The sequence below is a fragment of the Megachile rotundata genome, chromosome 10 (genome assembly GCF_050947335.1).
Source record: "Megachile rotundata isolate GNS110a chromosome 10, iyMegRotu1, whole genome shotgun sequence".
In the NCBI taxonomy this organism is placed as follows: Eukaryota; Metazoa; Arthropoda; class Insecta; order Hymenoptera; family Megachilidae; genus Megachile; species Megachile rotundata.
The window spans coordinates 1,656,079-1,676,370 of NC_134992.1; the positions used below are offsets into that span (position 1 = coordinate 1,656,079).

General features: G+C 33.3%; 2 protein-coding genes across 18 annotated transcripts in view; both read right to left on the bottom strand.

Moving 5' to 3' along the window:
• The window catches only part of LOC105663968 (cyclic nucleotide-gated channel alpha-3-like), a 1,281,713-nt gene that overhangs the window by 343,535 nt on the left and 917,886 nt on the right, over positions 1 to 20,292 (bottom strand). The window lies entirely within an intron of this gene.
• LOC143265234 (uncharacterized) overlaps positions 1 to 20,292 on the bottom strand; it is a 115,825-nt gene that overhangs the window by 86,134 nt on the left and 9,399 nt on the right. For 8 of the 13 annotated variants that reach the window (XR_013039532.1, XR_013039538.1, XR_013039537.1 and 5 more), the window contains 3 exons: positions 17,636 to 17,808; positions 5,091 to 5,192; positions 2,901 to 3,263 (listed from right to left, as the gene is read on the bottom strand). The gene's annotated coding sequence lies outside the window, so the exon portion shown is untranslated. The remainder of the gene's footprint in view (positions 1 to 2,900; positions 3,264 to 5,090; positions 5,193 to 17,635; positions 17,809 to 20,292) is intronic. The other 5 variants (XR_013039535.1, XR_013039534.1, XR_013039533.1 and 2 more) reach the window with 4 other exon arrangements.

The following is a 20,292-nucleotide window of genomic DNA, read 5'->3' on the forward strand; positions in this document are numbered from 1 at the left end:
TATATCTGGTTTCAGCAATGGAACATCCTGTACATTGAATGTATGAACGGTCATACTTCTATTTTGGTAAAGTACTGTATGTAAGTGCTATAAGACTATAGGCAATGTTATTTTTTTACACGAATTCAAATTTTCGTTGATCGAATTCACTTTGTTTTAAATTATGCGATTTTATTTGAAAATTATATGCTGAATGTTCCGAATTTTACCGTTAAGCTTCACTAATATATTCCATTCGTAAAAATAAAGAAAAATGTATCATTATAAGGTCTAAAATAATTTATTAAAACATTATAACATAGATACAAAATGATAACGGATTGCCTTGTTACATTGGTGAAGTTTGACGGTGAAAAAAAAAATGGGACATTTTGTATAATGAAGAATAGAATTGATATTTTAACTAAAAGAGACAGTTTTAGGTCCTAAGTTCAACATGATATACACAAAATTGGTAAACGTTATTGCGACATATTTGAATTTAGTTATTTTTACATTTTCTAGTAGAATATACTTATATATTACATGTTTATCAAAAAATCTAAAAAAATTCTATGTGAATGTTTTATGATACATCTGCAAAAGTGGGAGGAAACATTTTTCAACATGAAAACAACATTTAAAATGGCTTTTTATTAAACATGAAACAGTTATTACTGAATTATTTATCGATTGTTTTATAACTTGATTCTGAATATAATAGAGCTATGCGAGAAAATATGCATTATGCATAGCATACAAAATAAAAACTATACTTTTAAAACATTTTAATGATAAAATAAATTTCTGTTTAGATCTTATATGTTCTTGTGTTTTCTAAAACAACATTATCTTCACATTACATGAATTTAACAATTCATTTAAAACTTCAATAAATCGTTTGATAAATATATTTATCGACTCCGGAAAACAGTTTCTTCAATAATAACAACTAATTTATATGCTTACTTTTTACTGTATCTAGAATGTTATGACTTGGATCTGAGTGTAACAAATTATATTCAAAATGTAGCTTATGCATATTAATCGGTTTAATACAATTTGAAGTAAGTATTTTTAAACTAAATCTATAATGTTATGTATGCGATGAATACAAACAAAAGACAAAAGAATTCATCAAACTTTTCAACCAAAAGCTTTAAAGCTTGCTATCTGCCAACACCAAAACTACTTTGGAGTATGAATGATTAAAACAGTTTACAGTAATATCTCACTGTATTAATGTTATTTTATGGAGGACCAAGGTCTGTTTTGGTCCATCCACTATGTAGATTTTGTGACATTTGCCCGTCGTCAGCCCTTGTCGAGGATTACGAGGATTATAAATTTGCATTATTTAAGTGATTTATTATCACGTCTAGAACTATTATTTTTCCCTTCATAGGATTATAGAAGACTACGTCGAAAATAATACAGCGGGGATAATGTTTCAATGTTAATATTCAGTGTTAATGTTAATGTAAATAAATATTAATGTTAATTAACATAAGCGTAAGTTAAAATCTTTTACGTGTAAACTCGACTATTCCTTATGTAAAGACATTTTGCATTAACACTTTAACGACCGCACGTCTACGCAGTCAAACGTCGCCAGGGGCCGGCAGTATTTTTGAAGAATTAATTTAAAAGAACTTTATTAAATTCACGAAAAAGTTAACATAAAACAAAAAACGACAACAATTTAACAACAAATTTAATATTTCGTAGAGCGCCGACATTTGCTCCATAACTTACATGATACACCACTGTAGTGTAAAATGTAAAATTAAAAATAGGCAATAATTACCTAAAATCAAAGACGTGGCAATGAAATACGAAGCCAATAGCAATATCTACACTTCTTTACTTTCATAAATTATCACACAGAAAGTGTGGCACTGGACAACAACCTTCGGCGGTAGCATCACACACATGTTGTGTGAGCGGTCGTTAACGGTTGTTCCGGCTATCACACACGTGTTGTGTGGGCGGCCGTTAAAGTGTTAATACGGGCAAAAAATGTCCTATATTAAAATTCTATATTAAACGGACCAAGGATAATTAAACCTCGTTTAACACGTTCACGCCAGCGTGACCCACCGGTGAGTCACGCTTGACTGTTCCGTGGGGCGGCGTGATCAGCCATATTATGCTTCCAATGTCGCTAGAACGACAGTATTTTTACACTTTATTTTTTTACGACAGTATTCTTATTACTTTATTTTTTGTCAACATTATAAACAAAAATTGAGTATTATAAGCATTAACATTCAATATTCTAAATTGGTAACAATTATTTATTTATAAGCATGCAACTTTTTAAAAAATTCTAAACATAATGCGGGCTGGCCCTTACAACTTTTACAATATGTTCTTACTTTTTCACTTTTTTTCGCGGCATATAATCTACCTTGTACTTTCGATAATTGTTTGTAACATTCTTTACATCGTTTTCTTGTTTTTCTGGCAGCCCCTTTGAACGATTGTAGAAAATGTGTGTGTTTTCTTGACCGTTTTTTCTTTTCTATTTCACATTCTTTGATTTCTCTGTGAAAAATTCAAAAAGGAAAAGTGCTAACTGCCCCTGTAGAAGAAAAGATAATTTTATCTACCTTTACACTTGATGCAAGAAATGTGCGTTCTGAAAATCAATGTCAAAGCTGTTTTGATTTCGTATTTAGCGCGTTCGAAGTTTCGAAGGAGCAACAATGTCGCGCCGCCCCACGAAGCGAAAAGTAAATAATATTCGCCCCGGCGTGAACGTGTTAATTTATTTTTGAATACTGCATCACTATAATTTTGCTTCAACGTGTTACTAATTTACCTTGAAATAACAAATTTTGCTATTCTATTTGTGTTTAACTATTTTCAATTTAACTACACACAAGGAACTTATTACCTAAATAAATTGTGAGACGTACTTTGATGGGTCGTTACGTAAAATTCACGTTTGCAAGGTGTTTCTTGACTTCTCTAGTAAACTCGTTGCCTCTCTGCAAACGAATCTCGAACTTTTCTCAACGTTGATTGAATTGCCGTTGCCATGTACCATTGATCTTTGATTCACTCTTCTGCCGTTTGTTCAGCTTCAATGGAGACTTCTTCACTTTTAATCGGTTCGTCCTGCGTGGCTTGCGACTGTACTTCGCTTACTTCTGGTTGTTCTATAACGCTTGGGCTACTTATTGTGGGACTTGAATGCTCAGTTTGGTCAGCATCAGACGTTTTTACGGATATTTTTTCGGTAATTTGTGAACTAGCTTCCTTTACTATCCCATGCTCTTCTACATTCGAGTTAAAAATGTTTCATCATTATTATTCCTATATTTACCTATATGTATACTGTTTAATATCAAAATCCTACCTACACATTTCACAAGGAATTTATTTATTACTATAAATGTATTTGTCACTGAATAAAAAGTAATTTTAGAAAAATATGAAAACTTTTAACTTTAAAGATATTCTGTTTCTCAACAATAAAAATTGTTTGGTTAGCTTTATCTTTTGATAACATTCCAAGTCTTTTTGATTTATTATATACTTATTTATGTAGGAATTATGAACAAAACTATAACAAAACTTTATATTAACATTATTTCTCCTGGTTGAGAACATATTAAATTTATTATAGATTTATGTGTCGTATCTGTAATAAGGATCATTATACTTGCGATATTTAGAAGAGTGAATTTACAATGGATGGTAAAATTACTATATTCAAGAGATTTCTTTTTAAAAATATAACGCAGATGCGACTTTAATTAGTTTAACAATATTATTGATACTTGATGTATTTTAGAATAAAAGGCGGATGTGGATACAAGTGAATGTTAACTTTTTAACTGAGGGCGTGATTTATAATCCACTTGCTAAAATTATAACCAGATGCAGGCACGGTATATAAACAACAAGTTCATTTTTTCTAACATCAAATAACGGCTATGGTTCATATACTACTAAAAATAAAATAATTTTTAATAAAAAATTTCATACAAAAATTTTTAAACTAGAATATTAATTAAATAATAAGATTAAACTAATATAACATTCTTTTGCCTTGTTATGTGTGTTCATTTCTACCTCAGCTATTGACATGTTAATATGAAAACTAATATAAAGTATTAATAACTTAGTTAATTATACAGGGTGTTACCTGTAACGCTACTCACGATCTTTCTCCCACTTGCAGCCACCTTACGAAAAAAAGTTTAGAATAAAATTTGCAAGGTATGAAGTGCACAATAGATATTAGTAAAGCAAATTTTAAAAACAGTTTGTTCTCTTGGCAAAGTCAAGGTCACCTTGGGTTTTTTAAATAGGAACATACAATTTTTTTTATTCATAGCTTTAGAGGACATCGAGACGAATTCGAAACATATATTACATTATATTTTTATTAATATATTACTCGATTTACAGAAGTGGAAAAATGTAAAGTACTTAGCTTTTGACTTTGGTAGGGTAACCATTATTTGGTTCCAAAGACATCACTGAATGTAAACACGCGACTAGAATATAAGAAAAATACACTTTATTTAATTACATGTTCAAAATGTAACATATGCCGCCTTCCATCACATAATATTCCAGTCTTTTACTTCACATTTCCACTTCTGTAAATCGAGTAATATGTTAATAAAAATATAATGTAATATATGTTTTGAATTCGTCTCGATGTCCTCTAAAGCTATGAATAAAAAAAAATGTATGTTCCTATTTAAGAAACCCAAGGTGACCTTGACTTTGTCAAGAGAACAAACTGTTTTAAAAATTTGCTTTACTAATATCTATTGTGCACTTCATACCCTGCAAATTTTATTCTAAACTTTTTTTCGTAAGGTGGCTGCAAGTGGGAAAAAAATCGTGAGTAGCGTTACAGGTAACACCCTGTATAAAATAATGCCAGCTAATAACACTGTAATGAAAATATTAATTGCAATTTAAATTTAATTAAACAAAGTTCATGAACTATAAAATGCTGTAAAAACTTGCCTAATTTTTTACGTATTTTAAAAACATCATTCTTAATAGCCCGTGTAAAAACAATTTGCTGAAAGCTAGTGCTACATTGTAGATTGTTGATGTGAAAGGAATGTAATTAAACAAACCTTTAGCTGCAGCTTCTTCAAGAATTCTCGCTTTTAAGAATGCAATTTTTTTACAATTGTTTTCTTCAGTACATCCAATGATATTCATTTTCCAATAGTCTACTACAAATAAAAACAATTTAAGAAAATTAAGAAAACACAAATTTAAAATCATTGTTATAAATATATTTTTTTAAAACGATCACAATATTTAGGTTTGTGACCTTGTAAAATCCGGGTTCTCTATTTTATGTAAACTTTGATACCATCGAAATATTCATAATAATCAGACTACGGATGTTTATACATATGTATACGTACTATGTACATCGCGTGCAGAGAACTGGATGGTATGAATAATTCATGCTGATTTGTTAAGAATATAAAGTTAATATCTCGATATATATTTATTGAATTATGTACTACATTGATTTACAACATTTCTCCATTTCTCACGCAACTGAAACATTCCTTCTTCTTAACATTTCTCATGTTTTTCGACGAAAAACTTTTTACCATCCATCAAAGTCCGCACGAACTTTTCGAACAATCCAATATGAATAAATCATGTATTTATATGTATAATTATATACATAATTTATAATTTATGTTTATTCTGCACATGCTGATGTATCATAAATGGATTAACGTTTGTAATTTAATAATACTTGCATGATATTGTATAATATCGCACAACAAAAAATATGATATAAAACCTGTAATTTTAGATAAAATATTGCGGTGTTATGTTAGCAAATAAGTTAACTTCGAAAAAACTCAATATAACACATTAAAGACATTAAAGACATGAGTCAATTAAACAAATAAATCAAGGAAAATGAAAGAATTTGATTAATTCTTCAGTTGAAAAGCAGTGGAAAATTTTTATAAAACAATTTTCTAAAGGTCTTAAGAAGTCCAAAATGCATAATCATGTACATGGAATATGATGTAAATGTTTAAAATGTATATTTATAGTTTCAAATGTAAATTTAATATAACTTTTTTAAACTTCCGGATATCATTTTGAGCAAAATTCTCGTAATGAATTATTTTCTTGCGATAACAATCCATCAGTGAAATAATATTCAGAAAATCGGTAGAAGAGTTCATCGTAAATTGGTGTCGAGAATACCTGAATAACCATTGATTTTATATTCGCACGAGTATCCAATAATAACTACTAACCCACTTTTTTATTGAGCAACATATTCACAAAATTTTCCGTTATTTTATAATAACGTGAATGTATTTAGATTTTAATTAATGCAAAGTTAAGAGGATCAATATCAGTCTGATGGCTTCGATAATTAAAATATTCTGTACCTGCTAGATTTAAGCTGCTTGAAGCGTCAGTATTACCTGCTGATGTAGTTGTCGATATTGATTACTCATAATTTAATGTCCGTTCAAATAAATGGTTATTTAGAAATATATTTGTAAAGTTCACTATTTACAGGTAACATGAATAAGTAAGCCGCGACATAATGCATATAAATGTACAGAGTAAAGGAAATGGTATAAATACGAACTAGGATCCATATTATGGTGCATATTGAAGAAAAGAAGCAAGTTTAAAAACTTAAAAAAGTTTAATAAATTATAATAAAAAAATTAAAGATGAACAAAATTAATTAATTATGTATATCATAATGAAATATACGTTGAAAGAAATTCCACATACGAAGAACGTAATGAATATGCTCCAAATTGAAAATGCCCCAAATCGCTCAAATATTTTAAACATATATACATTTCAGTACTAAATATTCGGTATAATATGTGTCATTTAAAAACTATTTTGTGTGGTGTTTTCCAAATATCTCAGTAACCACAATAATCCAAATATGGAGTAACTGAGTACAAAGTCATTTTGGGTGTTTCCTCTAAGTAAGAACAATATGAAACTTTTATTCTGGAAAAATAATTTAAAGGGAAGCAAATAGTCACTTATTTTGTTATTGTTAATGTATTGTAAAACGTGTAATTTTACTTATTTCAATATCTCGAAAAAGTTTACTGATTTGTTTAGTTTATTTTTTTAACAATGATGTGCCGAACCAAGAGCTAATTTGTTAAGGGCGTTACTTTTATGCATTAAAATATCGTTTAGCTTTACCCTTTGAATATAAACACAACTTGTGCAAAAAAGCTCTTTGATTCGTACTGAACAATATCATACTAATTGTTTTAGTTGCTTAAATCGAAACGAAAATTATGTTAATTTAGTTCATCGTCCTATTGATATTTTCAGAACCTCCATAGCATCCTTAAAATACTCATAACCCGACCTTCTTTACATTTAGATGTTTAAACATAAACATCTAACACTACAAAACACAAAAAATGTTTTTATTAGTAATTACCAACATTTTGAAATTTATTGTAATGCAAGTCCTTAAAAATAATATTTTTTGCAAAAACAAAAATGGACTTGCTCTACTTTCAAAATAAACGGCTCACATCATGTAATATAACCCATTGGATTTTTAATTATTTACTAATTACTTTTGCGCTTGAATCCTGAATATTGAAAATTTAAGCTTCTATTTCATTAATTATTTTATTCGTAAAAATCCATGCGATCAGATGACATTTACTTTTTATTACTAATATGTCTGTTTCAGCTCAAAAAGAATATTCGTGCTATATATAGCACGATTTAAAAATTATGCATTTTGGACAATTCCAAATTATTGTACAAAAATACGTTTTGCCAGACAAAACGATTGTGATACTTGTTTTTTCACTGGCGGAAAGAAGACAGTTCCATTCGAAAATAACAAATTGATTGGTAACTTCCGTTACTGGTGAATTTGTATGCAAAGAACTCTGTGCTAAATAAAGTCACAGAAATATAGAACATACCGTTTTAAGGACAATTTCCAAAGCTTTCCAATCATGTATACAGTATACAGATATAAGTTTTTATATTGTTTGAGAAACCGAGAAAACGAAATCAATATACAAATCCATTGGACAATTGATTGGAAACTTTTCATCGCAAGCGAGTTTCTACGCAAATAACTCCTTTTAAAATACGGTTACGAAAGTACAAATATGCCATTGGTAAGGGTATTTCATAGATTTTAAAACCAAACATGAGTTACAGAGAAATATTCATTGTAAGAATTGAAAGACATGAACTTGATAGAAAACAATAATTTGATAAATAAAACTAGCTGACACTATAATCTTAAAAGAAACCAAGTTATTGTATTTTTAATTAACACCTGATATGCTAATTTTAGACCTGATATCAAGTTTGATCACATAAAGTTTTAGAAATATTTTAAGTTAAAACGAAAATGAGATTATTTTATCTTTTTCAACAATCTAGCGGTTTTTGACTTTCATTAGCATACAGAGTAATATTACAGTTATTTACTGTTGTTACTCTTTTCAATGCAAAATCGAAAATCAATTTTCTTCACTTCAGAGAAAAAATTCGAATCATGACTTACAACAATGTATTCAATCAAGTAAAAGTAGCACTTTATTAAAATATTAGTATGATTACAACAAAAAACAATTAGTGATTTAATAAATTGTTGATAAAAGGTAACAAAAATCTTATTTTTGATTTTAAATTAAAATATGTAAGAGTAAATTTAAGAACTTGATTTAAAGACTGAATATGGCAAAATATGACTTTGGCAATATAAGAATATATTAAAAGTTAGTGTAGTGGCTCGGAAAATATAACTGGCCAGGAAACGAATGAAAACGCGAATTAACAGATTGCATTCAGGGTTCAAAGAGTAAAGATTATAGTATCGAAGAAGATTATTTCTAATCATATTAAATTTTTAATTAATTAAATTGTGTTATTGTTATTTTCTTCTACTAATACACCGTTACAAATTTTTCTAAAACCTTAAGTAACACGATATTTTCGTATCGAGATTCAAAATCGGGACATCATAATCTACTAAATAACTTTATTCTTCTAAGTTCAAAATAATGTCAATTGGATTCATTTATCAAATAATCTTCTTTCCATTGACACGGCTTTTTGAATTGTTCAAACGAAAGAATAAATCTATTCGTACATAATAAAAGTAGTGTTAGAGTTCATGAAATTCCTTTTAGAATATGGTATATTTTATATTTCTGTTACCTCGTTTTAAGAGGCATTATTTGTATGCAATGTCGTTGGTGAACAAGAACTTGCAATCAACTGTCGGATGAATTTTTATATTGACTTTGTCTTCTTGATTTATTAAAAACATAGAAACATATTCCTGAGTATTCATACATGGTTGAAATACTTTTGAAGTTCTCTTTCAAGCGATGTGTTATATTTCCGAAACTTTATTTAGGACACAAATATTTGTAAAAAAATTTCCTGGTAAATACAGTTTCCAATTGACTGTCCATGATTGTACACAAAAAATTGCGTACAAGTTTCTCAACGATATGTATATAAGAAACCAAAAGATGTTAATGCTGAACTTATGAAAGTAAGTACTGACTTATTAAGATAATGTCCCACCTTCGATACTGATTGTATTTAAAAAATAAAGTATAGAAGAAAACATCATGACAGTTGTATAGTATTATGTATAGAATTATATTTTACAGAATTATACTCAAACGAAAATTAAATACAAACCCTTCCAGTTTTCTACAGTCATACTTTACTAACACATTCCACATGCAAAAATAGGAAGAAGTCATATAAAAAAGATTATGAGTATACAGAATGATAATGAACAATTTTTTTTTCAATACTGCATATGATTGTTGACGTTCAAATTTTTTAATAACTTTCAATAATGTATTTAAAAGTCTACATTCATATAAACATTTTATTTTGTCTTTATTTATGGAATATATTAGTAAAGTTATTTTAATATAATATTGTTTTTTATTTTTACGAATATGTGTACTATGATAATTATACACTTGCTCTTTAAAATCTCTTCTATATATTAGAGTGATTACGAATTCATATTTGAGCAACTCCTCTACATGTGCAGCAGCATATTGAAATCTTGACACTAAATCTAATCTAGTTATGCTGTTGATAATACCACACTCTGATGGAACTTCTCTTGTGTAGTATTTTCCAAAATTTCCAAGTACATATTCGGTAACCTCTGGTTCAATGTCAATAGTATTTTTTATGACACTAATACCCATTTTTTTAAACCCTTCCACATTAAAATTATTGAGAAGAGAATTTTTTGACATACTGAATCCAATCGTTGGCTGTTATTCTCGCCATTGCTTATTATCCTGCCTGTTTTAACTATTTTCTATATATGTGTATACACGACGACCAAAGCAAATGCTTATTGACTTCTCATCTTTTTTGGCATATTTTGTCATATTTAAAACCTCTGTTCTCCCTTCCGTTGCGCCCTGGGCGTGGTGCATTTTTGGAAGGGGAACAAGGTTTTCTACATGGATTCCGTTTGAAACTATAGAGGAGGGGTTACAACATTTGCAAATCGTTTTGGAGGCCTTATCAGTAGCTGGATTTTCTTTGAATATTGAGAAATGTAAATTTTTTCAAAAACGCATTGAATACTTGGGAAGGAAAATTTCGACTGAAGGAATTAGACCGGGAATAGATAAAGTTAAAGCCCTACTTGATTCACTGGTACCACGTAACATAAAACAAGTTCGTCAATTTATGGGATTGGCGAGTTATTTTAGAAAATTTACCCTTCAATTTGTGGTACATACAAGGTATGTCCTGAAAGTAATTTCAGTGACTTTATTGTGACGCGACTTCACGTCGGACCGCGATTTTTTCGGTTAAAATTGGTAGTATGGGACGTCAGCTAAACAGATCTTCGCTGCTGAAGGTGCTCCGAGCATCCGGAGAGTGAGGATGAGCCTATCCGTGAGAATTGTTTTGTGTCAATGTACAAGTCAAAATGCAGCGCTCGTTAGAACAAAGAGTTGCGATCAAGTTTTGCGTGGATCTTGGAAAAACCGCCACGGAAACGGTTGCTATGATCAAGTCAACTTATAAAGAAGATGCCCTGTCAGATCAGCAAGTGTTTCGGTGGCACAAGGCCGGGAAGAGGTCGACGACGAGGACCGTGACGGACGGCCATCCACGACCACCACAGTCGACAATGTGACACGAGTGAGGGAATTGTTGAACTCAGACCGACGATTAAGTGTTCGTTTAATGGCCGATATCGATATCGGCAGACAACTGGAGGTTGCGCCACGCTCCGGCCCATACCGCTTTTATCGTCTCCGACTACTTGGTTAAAGCAGGGGTGCCAACGATTCCCCAGCCCCCGTACAGCCCGGTCATAGCTCCCCTCGACTCTTTTTGTTTCCACGACTCAAAACACCCATGAAACGCAAGATTTTCGGGACAGTAGACGGAATCGAAAGAGCTTGTACAGCGGCATTGAAGAAAATTCCGGAGGAGGCCTACTGTAATGCATTTGAGAGCTGAAAGACTCGCTGGAGCCGATGTATTGACGCAGAAGTAGCCTATTTTGAAGATTTTTAATCATTTGTAACGAGCAGTTTAATAAACGATTTTTAATCGACTTACTGACATTACTTTCAGGACATACCTTGTACTGCATCCATAACGAAACTGACCAAAAATAACGAACCGTGGTGTTGCGGTCAGGAGCAGGACAAAGCACGAAAATACGTCCTTGATAAATTGAGTTCAAGACCTTTGCTTGTTATTTTCGACCCCGCAAAAGAGACAGAACTGCATACCGATGCTAGTTCGATTGGCTATGGAGCGGTATTGTTTCAAGGATAAACAATGAATTGCCCGTTATGTCCTAGTTTAGTCGTCGTACAATAGCCGAGGAGTCACGCTATCACTCCTATGAACTAGAGACGCTCGCGATTGTAAATGCGTTAAAATATTTTCGCATGTATTTATTAGGAATTAAATTCAAAATTGTTACAGATTGTAACGCCATAAAAGCAATGAACACTAACAATAAGAGAGATTTATTGCCATGTATAGCCAAATGGCGGATCCTTCTTCAAGACTACTCCTTTGAAATCGAATATCGGAAAGGGAAACTTGTAGAACACGTGGATTATTTAAGTAGGATCCCGCCTAGAGATTACCGTGTTAATGTTATTTGCGAGGGACCCTGGTTAGCAGTCCCGCAGAAAAATGACGATGAAACGAGGGATATTATCAAAAGAATAGAAGCGAAGGAAACTATTTCTTCTGATTTCGAAGTAAGGGATGGAATATTGTGCCGTAAAATACTCAGGGACACCTGTCGAGTAGTTTATAGAAGTTTTGTCCTAAAAGGAAGCCGGTTGGGATTGTTACGATTATACCACAATAAGAACTGCCACGTCGGTTTTGAGAAAATATTTGAACGGATTGTGTTGAAGTATTGGTTTTCGAAAATGCGTAGGTTTGTTCATAAGTATATAGAACGTTGCATCGTTTGTGTTGTATGCAAACGGCAGTCCGGTTCGAAACAGGGAAAATTATATTCGATACCGAACAGGCCCATCCCTTTCCATACAATTGACAGTGACTGTCTCGGTCCGTTTACAAAAACAGAAAATGGATACGAACACATCCTAATTATAGTAAATGCATTTACGAAATATATACAACTTGTTCCGCTCAAATTCTTATCCGGGTCAGAAACGTTGCAAGTATTTAAGGAACGGTTGGTATTGTTTGGTGTACCACGTATGGTTATTTTAGATCGGGGTACAAATTTTACTTTTAAAACGTTAGACCAATTCATTAAAAGTCAGGGTGTAGAGTTGCACTACATTGCTACAGGAGCCCCTAGGACAAACGGGCAAGCAGAAAGATATGTTGCTACTGTCACTAATTTACTTACGGTGGAATTGAGGAAAAATAAGGATTGGCCGAGCAAGTTACCGAAAATAATGCTAACACTCAATGCGACGGTACAAGAGTCTACGGGTTTTTCATCGTGCCGTTTATTATTCGGAGTAGAGAGGAGTGCCAGTGACGCAGCCTCTGCTGAAATGTCGTTGCCGAACACGAATGAACAAATTAATTTAAACGAAGATAGTTGCAATAGCTTTAGAAATACTAAATAGAAATTCAGAAAAGCAGAATGAACGAGCTTTAATAGGAAGCGTAGAACAAACGCTGTATTTAAAGTCGGCGATTCGGTATTTGTAAAACCCGCGGATTATAGAAGGGCAAAAACAGATGTAAAGTTTACTGGACCTTATACGATTTCGGAAGTTTTAATAAATGACCGTTATTTGATTGTGGGCGAAAACAGGAAAACCACAAACTGTGCCCAAAAACCGACTGCGTCTTTGGAAATGTGAATGGTCAGAATGTAATAGTGATGTTAGCGAAGAAGAAAGCGCAGATGAGCCGTATTAGCGATATAAGTAACTGTTGTAAAGCATAAAGAGTTTCACTTTTGTTAATTTTGAATAAATATTTCTTTTTTTTTTGTTTATATGAATATATGTACTTTTACTTTCTTGGTAGTCAGTCTATTCTTATTCCATTACTTTTATTCTTTTGCATTCTCGTTTGATTTCGATTTGTGTTCCTTGTTCCACTTGTATAGAACATCATGCAGTGGAAAATGACAACAGCAGAAGATTATGGTATGGATGGCTATTGGGACGAGTTGCGTCCACTTGCGAAGAATTGGGCTATGGGGACAATTTGTATCTACTAGCAAAGAGTTGGTTGTGGGATACGCATCTTGTGGATGGTATTGCCTATTTGCGCGGTAATTGTGAATACCGTGGCTGCCGGATGACACTATGGGTGTCATCTGGAGGTGACGCACTTGTGGGTGTAGTCACCGTGGAAATAACGTATGAAAGGGGACAATGTCGTGCACGGAATAGAATAACGTTATGGATTCGAAAGTGACCTCTATCATTGGTGACAATAAGGCCACGGACTTGGTATGTTGTCTTGCGAAAGACGACGTTTGAAAGGTACACGAATTGCGCGGAATAGAGGACGTTATGATTTCGATAAAACTGTGGATTGTTTTATCGTGTGCATGGTACGGTTGTGTGCCTAGTATGGCTGTGTGCTGGAAATATGTGGAAACACTGTCAAGTGTTGTCTGTTGTTGCAGAGTGTTTGTGAGTGCTGCTACTGTTATTAGGATATCTTGAGCTATCCTAAAGAAAAAAGATGCTTCTTGAGAGCGCGAAGCATGTCGGGTTGGCCGCGTTAGCGTCAAGCCGTGTGCAAAGGTGGCACACGTATCAGGGTTATCGTATCCCGGATTTTGACCCGGTTCTCAGGGGTCTTAGGATGACAATAATATAAACTTATGTCTGCCATAGAGCTAAGGATCGGTGGTAACCGATATTTAAGGACCGCGGCGAATTCTAAGAGTCGCGAATGTTATGGTTACAGGTCGATGCCTTTTCTTTTGAGGATCACCGAAGGTGCCGTGCCACGTGGCCGATGACCAGACGTCATGGTGCTGCGTGGTGCGTGCAGAGAGGTAAGGATGTTCTAGTAGGATCTGGTCACGGAGTGGAGAGGATATTGTATCCTTTGGTAAGAGGACCATGAGAGACGGCATGGCACTTACCCCAGCACCTTAATTGAGAACAGTTTGCCTTTTCAAAAATATCTAGCATATACTACTTATAATGAATTCTTAGACAATTCCCAATGACCCACCCTAATAAAGCAAGGACGACGGGCACATGGCCGTCCTACGACGACCACCACGGGGTTGAGGCCTGACGCTGTGACGTCCGGGCCATAAAGCAACCCTAGGGCCTCAAGTTTCGCGGGGGCTAGGAAACCTCGCGGAACGGAAAGAGGGTATTCTTCTGGAGAGAGCTTTCGAGGACACTACTTCGCCCACGAAATCGACTTTACAGAATATACAGTATTTTTGAAATCGAACTTAGTTAGCGTTTCAATCATTTTCTGCTTCGTCTTACAGAATACAAAATTAATCGTTCATTGACATAAATCACAATAAGATGTTATTTTTGAGAAAACATGCGTTCCGTACTGCCGATAATACGAATTTATTTTTATTCGAGCATTGTCCTTGGAATTTTAGTTTTCTTTTTGCCCTTAATAACCAATTCCAGATATAAATTCGGTATTTCCGAAGAGAAATTTCAATGATCAAAATGATTGGTACTTTTCGGCCATCGGGGTCTTGACACCCAGAGAAAAAACCTCGGCTTGCCGGTTTTGCAAGTCCTCATGTACGTATGGGTATCACCCCACTTTTTCCCAAAGAAATACGTTAAGTTCGCATGAAGGACACGCAAGATCGACAAGAGACATATTGAATCGAAATTAATGCCATCAATCAGAATGCTTTATTGGACTTACAGATGTTTCGCGGATGTCCAAACAACAAGTTGTCTTTAATAACTTAATTGTTAAATTAACAAATAAGTCATTCGCGACGCAGTCGCAAACATCACGCATGATAATATGTTTTATGAATTTAAATTATGCGTAAGAAATTAGTAAAATGGATTATTGAATTCCGGATTGAGGAAATAAGTACAACACTTATAATATCAACTCGGAGGCTTTATTCGGAGACGATAAGTTCCGCACGTAAGTACAAGTAATGGTGAACTGAAGCAATGTCGAAAGATGCGTATTTATATTGGGTTGCCCGGAAAGTTCGTGCCGATTTTCGGTAGGCGGCATGAAATTTTATTTAGAATAATTTTTCACCAAAAAATCTGAGACGTTCTGGAAGGACTTCTCAAGTTGCATAAAAGATGGAGAAAGGTTATAGAACAGAATGGCACCCATATACAATAAATGTGTATCAAATTTAAATGAGCTGCGTTTCAATTCCCCTCAAAATCGGCACGAACTTTCCGGACAACCCAATATATATCGAGTTGAGAATGAGTAATACTAGTACAATGCTTAGTGTAAGGGCAGAGTGCAGAGGACAGGATGAGTAAGAAGGTACAGAAGACTAGATGAGTAGCCGCTTGGGAAATGTAATTAGGATGTTTGTCGCAGGATGATTCAATGTATTTATGACGGGCCCATGGTCAGACCACACTGCTATGGGCCATAAAATCATTGCACATGGTGTTGCGTGATCCCAGGAACCTGGGCAAAGTGTAACCGCCTTTGGTATGTACGTGTGGTAGAGGGGAGAGGAGCGTATTGGGCGCCATCTCAACTCGATCCCAAGAGTTTGCGTGACAGGGCCGTCGTTCGAGGTGTCGGGGCTTGAACCTAGTATCCGAAATGAGATCCTGGAGACCACGCACCGCTTACTCTAAAAAGCTGCCTTGCCCAATCCCAGAACTCTGGGTAACGGATGTCTTCGGTGTGCAGACTTGCATGGAAGAGGTGTCGCGATGAGTGCTCTCGGCGGTTTCCCATCAAACGCCGTAGGAGGAGTCTTACATGGGATTGTGCGTTGGGTGAATGCATGGCCATCGCTGAGGTGTCGGAGTGATGGACCCAGTCACTCTAGTATCCAAGACGAGTCCGTGAGGCAGACAGTACGACTTTTACCCATAAAACTGTCGTTACGAAGCTACCCAATCTCAGGTTTCTGAGCAACGGATGCTACCGGCAGAAATTTATGTGCTGTAGAGGAAACCCGCCCTTCGGGGCCACGCCCTCGACGGTGACCTGCCTAGCGTTGTTCGAGGTTCATTCTCGCTATCACAGGTACTAAGGGTGGCATGGAAAGCCTCACCGGGATTTGGACTGGTGCCATGTCTATTTGGAGATGGACTCTCAGGTGTAGTGAATTCGGGATCTAGAAATGGGGTGTTTGTCGCGTATACCCGACCGAGTGAGATAGCACATCCGCGTCCACCTATGGTGCGCCGGATACAGAATAACTCAATGTATTTATGAAATGATAGAATATCTTTGTTGTCGATGAGTTGATCTCACAACAGGATCTCTCTGCTGTATCATATTTATAAAGAAATATAATTATGGTAAAAAAAATTATCACAAATCTTCAGTATTCATGTACAAATAAATAAAGCTTTCAGAATCTCGTAAACACCACCTCAGCCTTTTCATCCCGAATATGGTATATCTCATACTTTAAAGGTTAAATGGAACATACACTTAAAATTACTTCACTGTCTGATAGCATGGATATGTACAACTATAGTAATACTGTAAAATAATGTGCACTTCTGAGTAACTTTCAAAATTTCATATTTAACGAGCAATCAGTTATTCTATTTTATTATTTTTTACTCCATTTATGCGACAAGAAACAGATAAATTTATTTTGTGACTCGAGAGCATATAACAATAAAATATTATAACTTCAGCTGATAAATAATTTTGATTCAAAAATATTAATATCCTTCTCGTTTTATTTGTCTAAAACACCAACTGATCATTGAGAAAAACGCGAAAATCATTCGTTCTGTCTGGAAAAACAGACACAACTTTTTATTAAACATGGGTTCAAACTGAAATTCGAACTTTAAATTTTCGAAATTCGAATTCGAAGCAATATAAAATTTCAGAACTTACGAAACTTTCGAAACTCGAAACTTTCCTTTGTTTTGAAGGGTTTCAAACTTTCGATATTTCGAGGAACACATCCTTACGTTTTGTATTAATAGTATAATATGAAATTATCTACCTAGAAATATTCCTTCTGAGAATGACAAACGCTCCTTTCTAACAATACTTTTGGATTCCCGACGGTTCACAAAACTCCCTTTTCTTTTTCTCTTTTTCAGGTAAAGTCTCTGGAATTTCGTCAGCGTATTTACATCGTTGAGTGCAAGCAGGTGTTTGGAACGATTCCACTGGCTGGTATAAAATATATTATAACATAAAATGAAATGTGTTATATCCATAATTTCTATAACGAAAGCCAAAAAGACCTAATTATAAGCTATTTGTTATTGAATAGATAATCCTTATGTCTAGAATAAATAATTTTGTTAAGAACATTGTTATAACATTAGGTACGAATTTAGCAAGTGGTCTCATAAATTGTACTTAAAACTTGTTTTCTTAAATTGTGCCTAATAAGAATTCTTGCGATCGGAAATAATAATAAAAATATAGCTGAAAGCCGCAATCGTTTATTAATGCATGTTTATACAGGGTGTTACCTGTAACGCTACTCACGATTTTTTTCTCACTTGCAGCCACCTTACGAAAAAAAGTTTAGAATAAAATTTGCAGGGTATGAAGTGCACAATAGATATTATTAAAGCAAATTTTGAAAACAGTTTGTTCTCTTGGCAAAGTCAAGGTCACCTTGGGTTTCTTAAATAGGAACATATATTTTTTTTTATTCATAGCTTTAGAGGACATCGAGACGAATTCGAAACATATATTACATTATATTTTTATTAACATATTACTCGATTTACAGAAGTGGAAAAATGTAAAGTACTTAGCTTTTGACTTTGATAGGGTAACCATTATTTGGTTCCAAAGAGATCACTGAATGTAAACACGCGACTAGAATATAAGAAAAATACACTTTATTTAATTACATGTTCAAAATGTAACATATGCCGCCTTCCATCACATAATATTCCAGTCTTTTACTTCATATTTCACTTCATATTTCTTTTACTTCATATTATTATTCATATCAACCGTAAGCCCTGATTCGGAAGATTTTAAGATTTGGAATTAATTTATTTTAAGTTAGATGAGATCAGGTGATAGTGTGCTTTCGAAATTATTTAGGACCCATTGGTAAAGTTCTAATAGAGTTGGTATTTATTGAACTACTTTGAATATCGAATGTCGAGCCGCCTCGAATATTCTGCACTTTATAGTATATTCATTGAAAATGTTTCCTGCCTTCATGGAACTCTCTGTTGCTGTATAATTCAAATACTTTAGGAAGCATATTTCTTATCGTAACGAAGAAAATGAAAACATGTGTAACATCCCTGGAAGAATTTTTTGTTTTCGTCACCATCATGGCAGATTTGTGCTCTATTCATTTATTTGGTTTTAGCTGTCAGTGTTCGTTTTGACAAAAAGGGTCATGCACAATTAGTTGTCGAGTTAGATTAAAAGAGTAACTGTTCCGAAGAAATAATTCATTTAGATTCAAACAAATTTTGGAATTTTGAATTAGTAAAAGAATATTGTTCTGTCATTAGCGTAATTTCAGTAGTCGACTACACCGCGTTAGATAATAGATAAAATCATTAATCTGTCTAACTCTGCGAAAGCGTATTTAGGTACACTTAGAGAATCACACTTAGGTCGTGTTCCTCGCTGCGGTAGACTATAACACGCTAATATTATTAATTTCGTAAAAGAATATTCATTATACATTACAAATGTATTAATCCAGATAAATTTTGTCATTGCGATAGCGTTCGAAACCGAGAATCAAATCTTATAGAATATCGAATTCAGTCAATTTTATAAAAGCGAAGTTAGCTTTATCCGAAATCAGACTTAGGTACGATTTATATAAAGTATTAACTAGCGAGAGTCATTTTGTTAGATTCACAATTATCTATTACGTACTGTTTAATTTGCCAAGTTCTATTATTTTTATTATTATTATTATATCAAACACTCTTTATTGTAGTTTCTTTCGATTAAACCAATATATTTTGTTGTTATTTGTTACTTGTTCAATTCACCATTTTCATTATTTTATTGAATAAACCTAATTGTTGAAAGATATTGATCTGTGGATTTCACTCCTTAACCGCACACCACACGAATCCCACAATCTTTAGATTTAGTTATTTGTCAAAACGAATCGTTCAGTCGGTAAAAGCCACTCTTTACCTCACTAGCGCTGTTAACATCTGGATCTAGGTTCCAGAATCATTACACATGGTTTGTTCCAATTCGAATCAATATAGAATATCCTTTCTGTTTATATGTTGTTGTAAACATGCTTACTAATTTATTAATTAAAAATAATTTCGACATTGAAAAATTTTATGAACGGGATATTCAATTTCATGACATTAGAAATTCAATTATTAACATTATCAACCTAATTAGTAACATTAAACATGAATAATCTATGGAAAAGAGGAACGCAAAAGAAGAGTTGAATTGAACTATTTGTTATTGCATACATTTTTTAAGTATTAAAAATAAAATAAGTTGTTACTGTTTATTTTCTGGAAATGAGAGTAAATTTAACGTATATTTAAGTGTAATACTTCAAACAATTACTTAAGATAAGTATATAAAGTAGAAAACGTCTTTTGTTTATTTTTTGAGTTCAATAAACCGAAATTTTTGAAAAGTTAACCGAACTATGTTATTTTTTTTAAGATTCTTTTTTTTCTA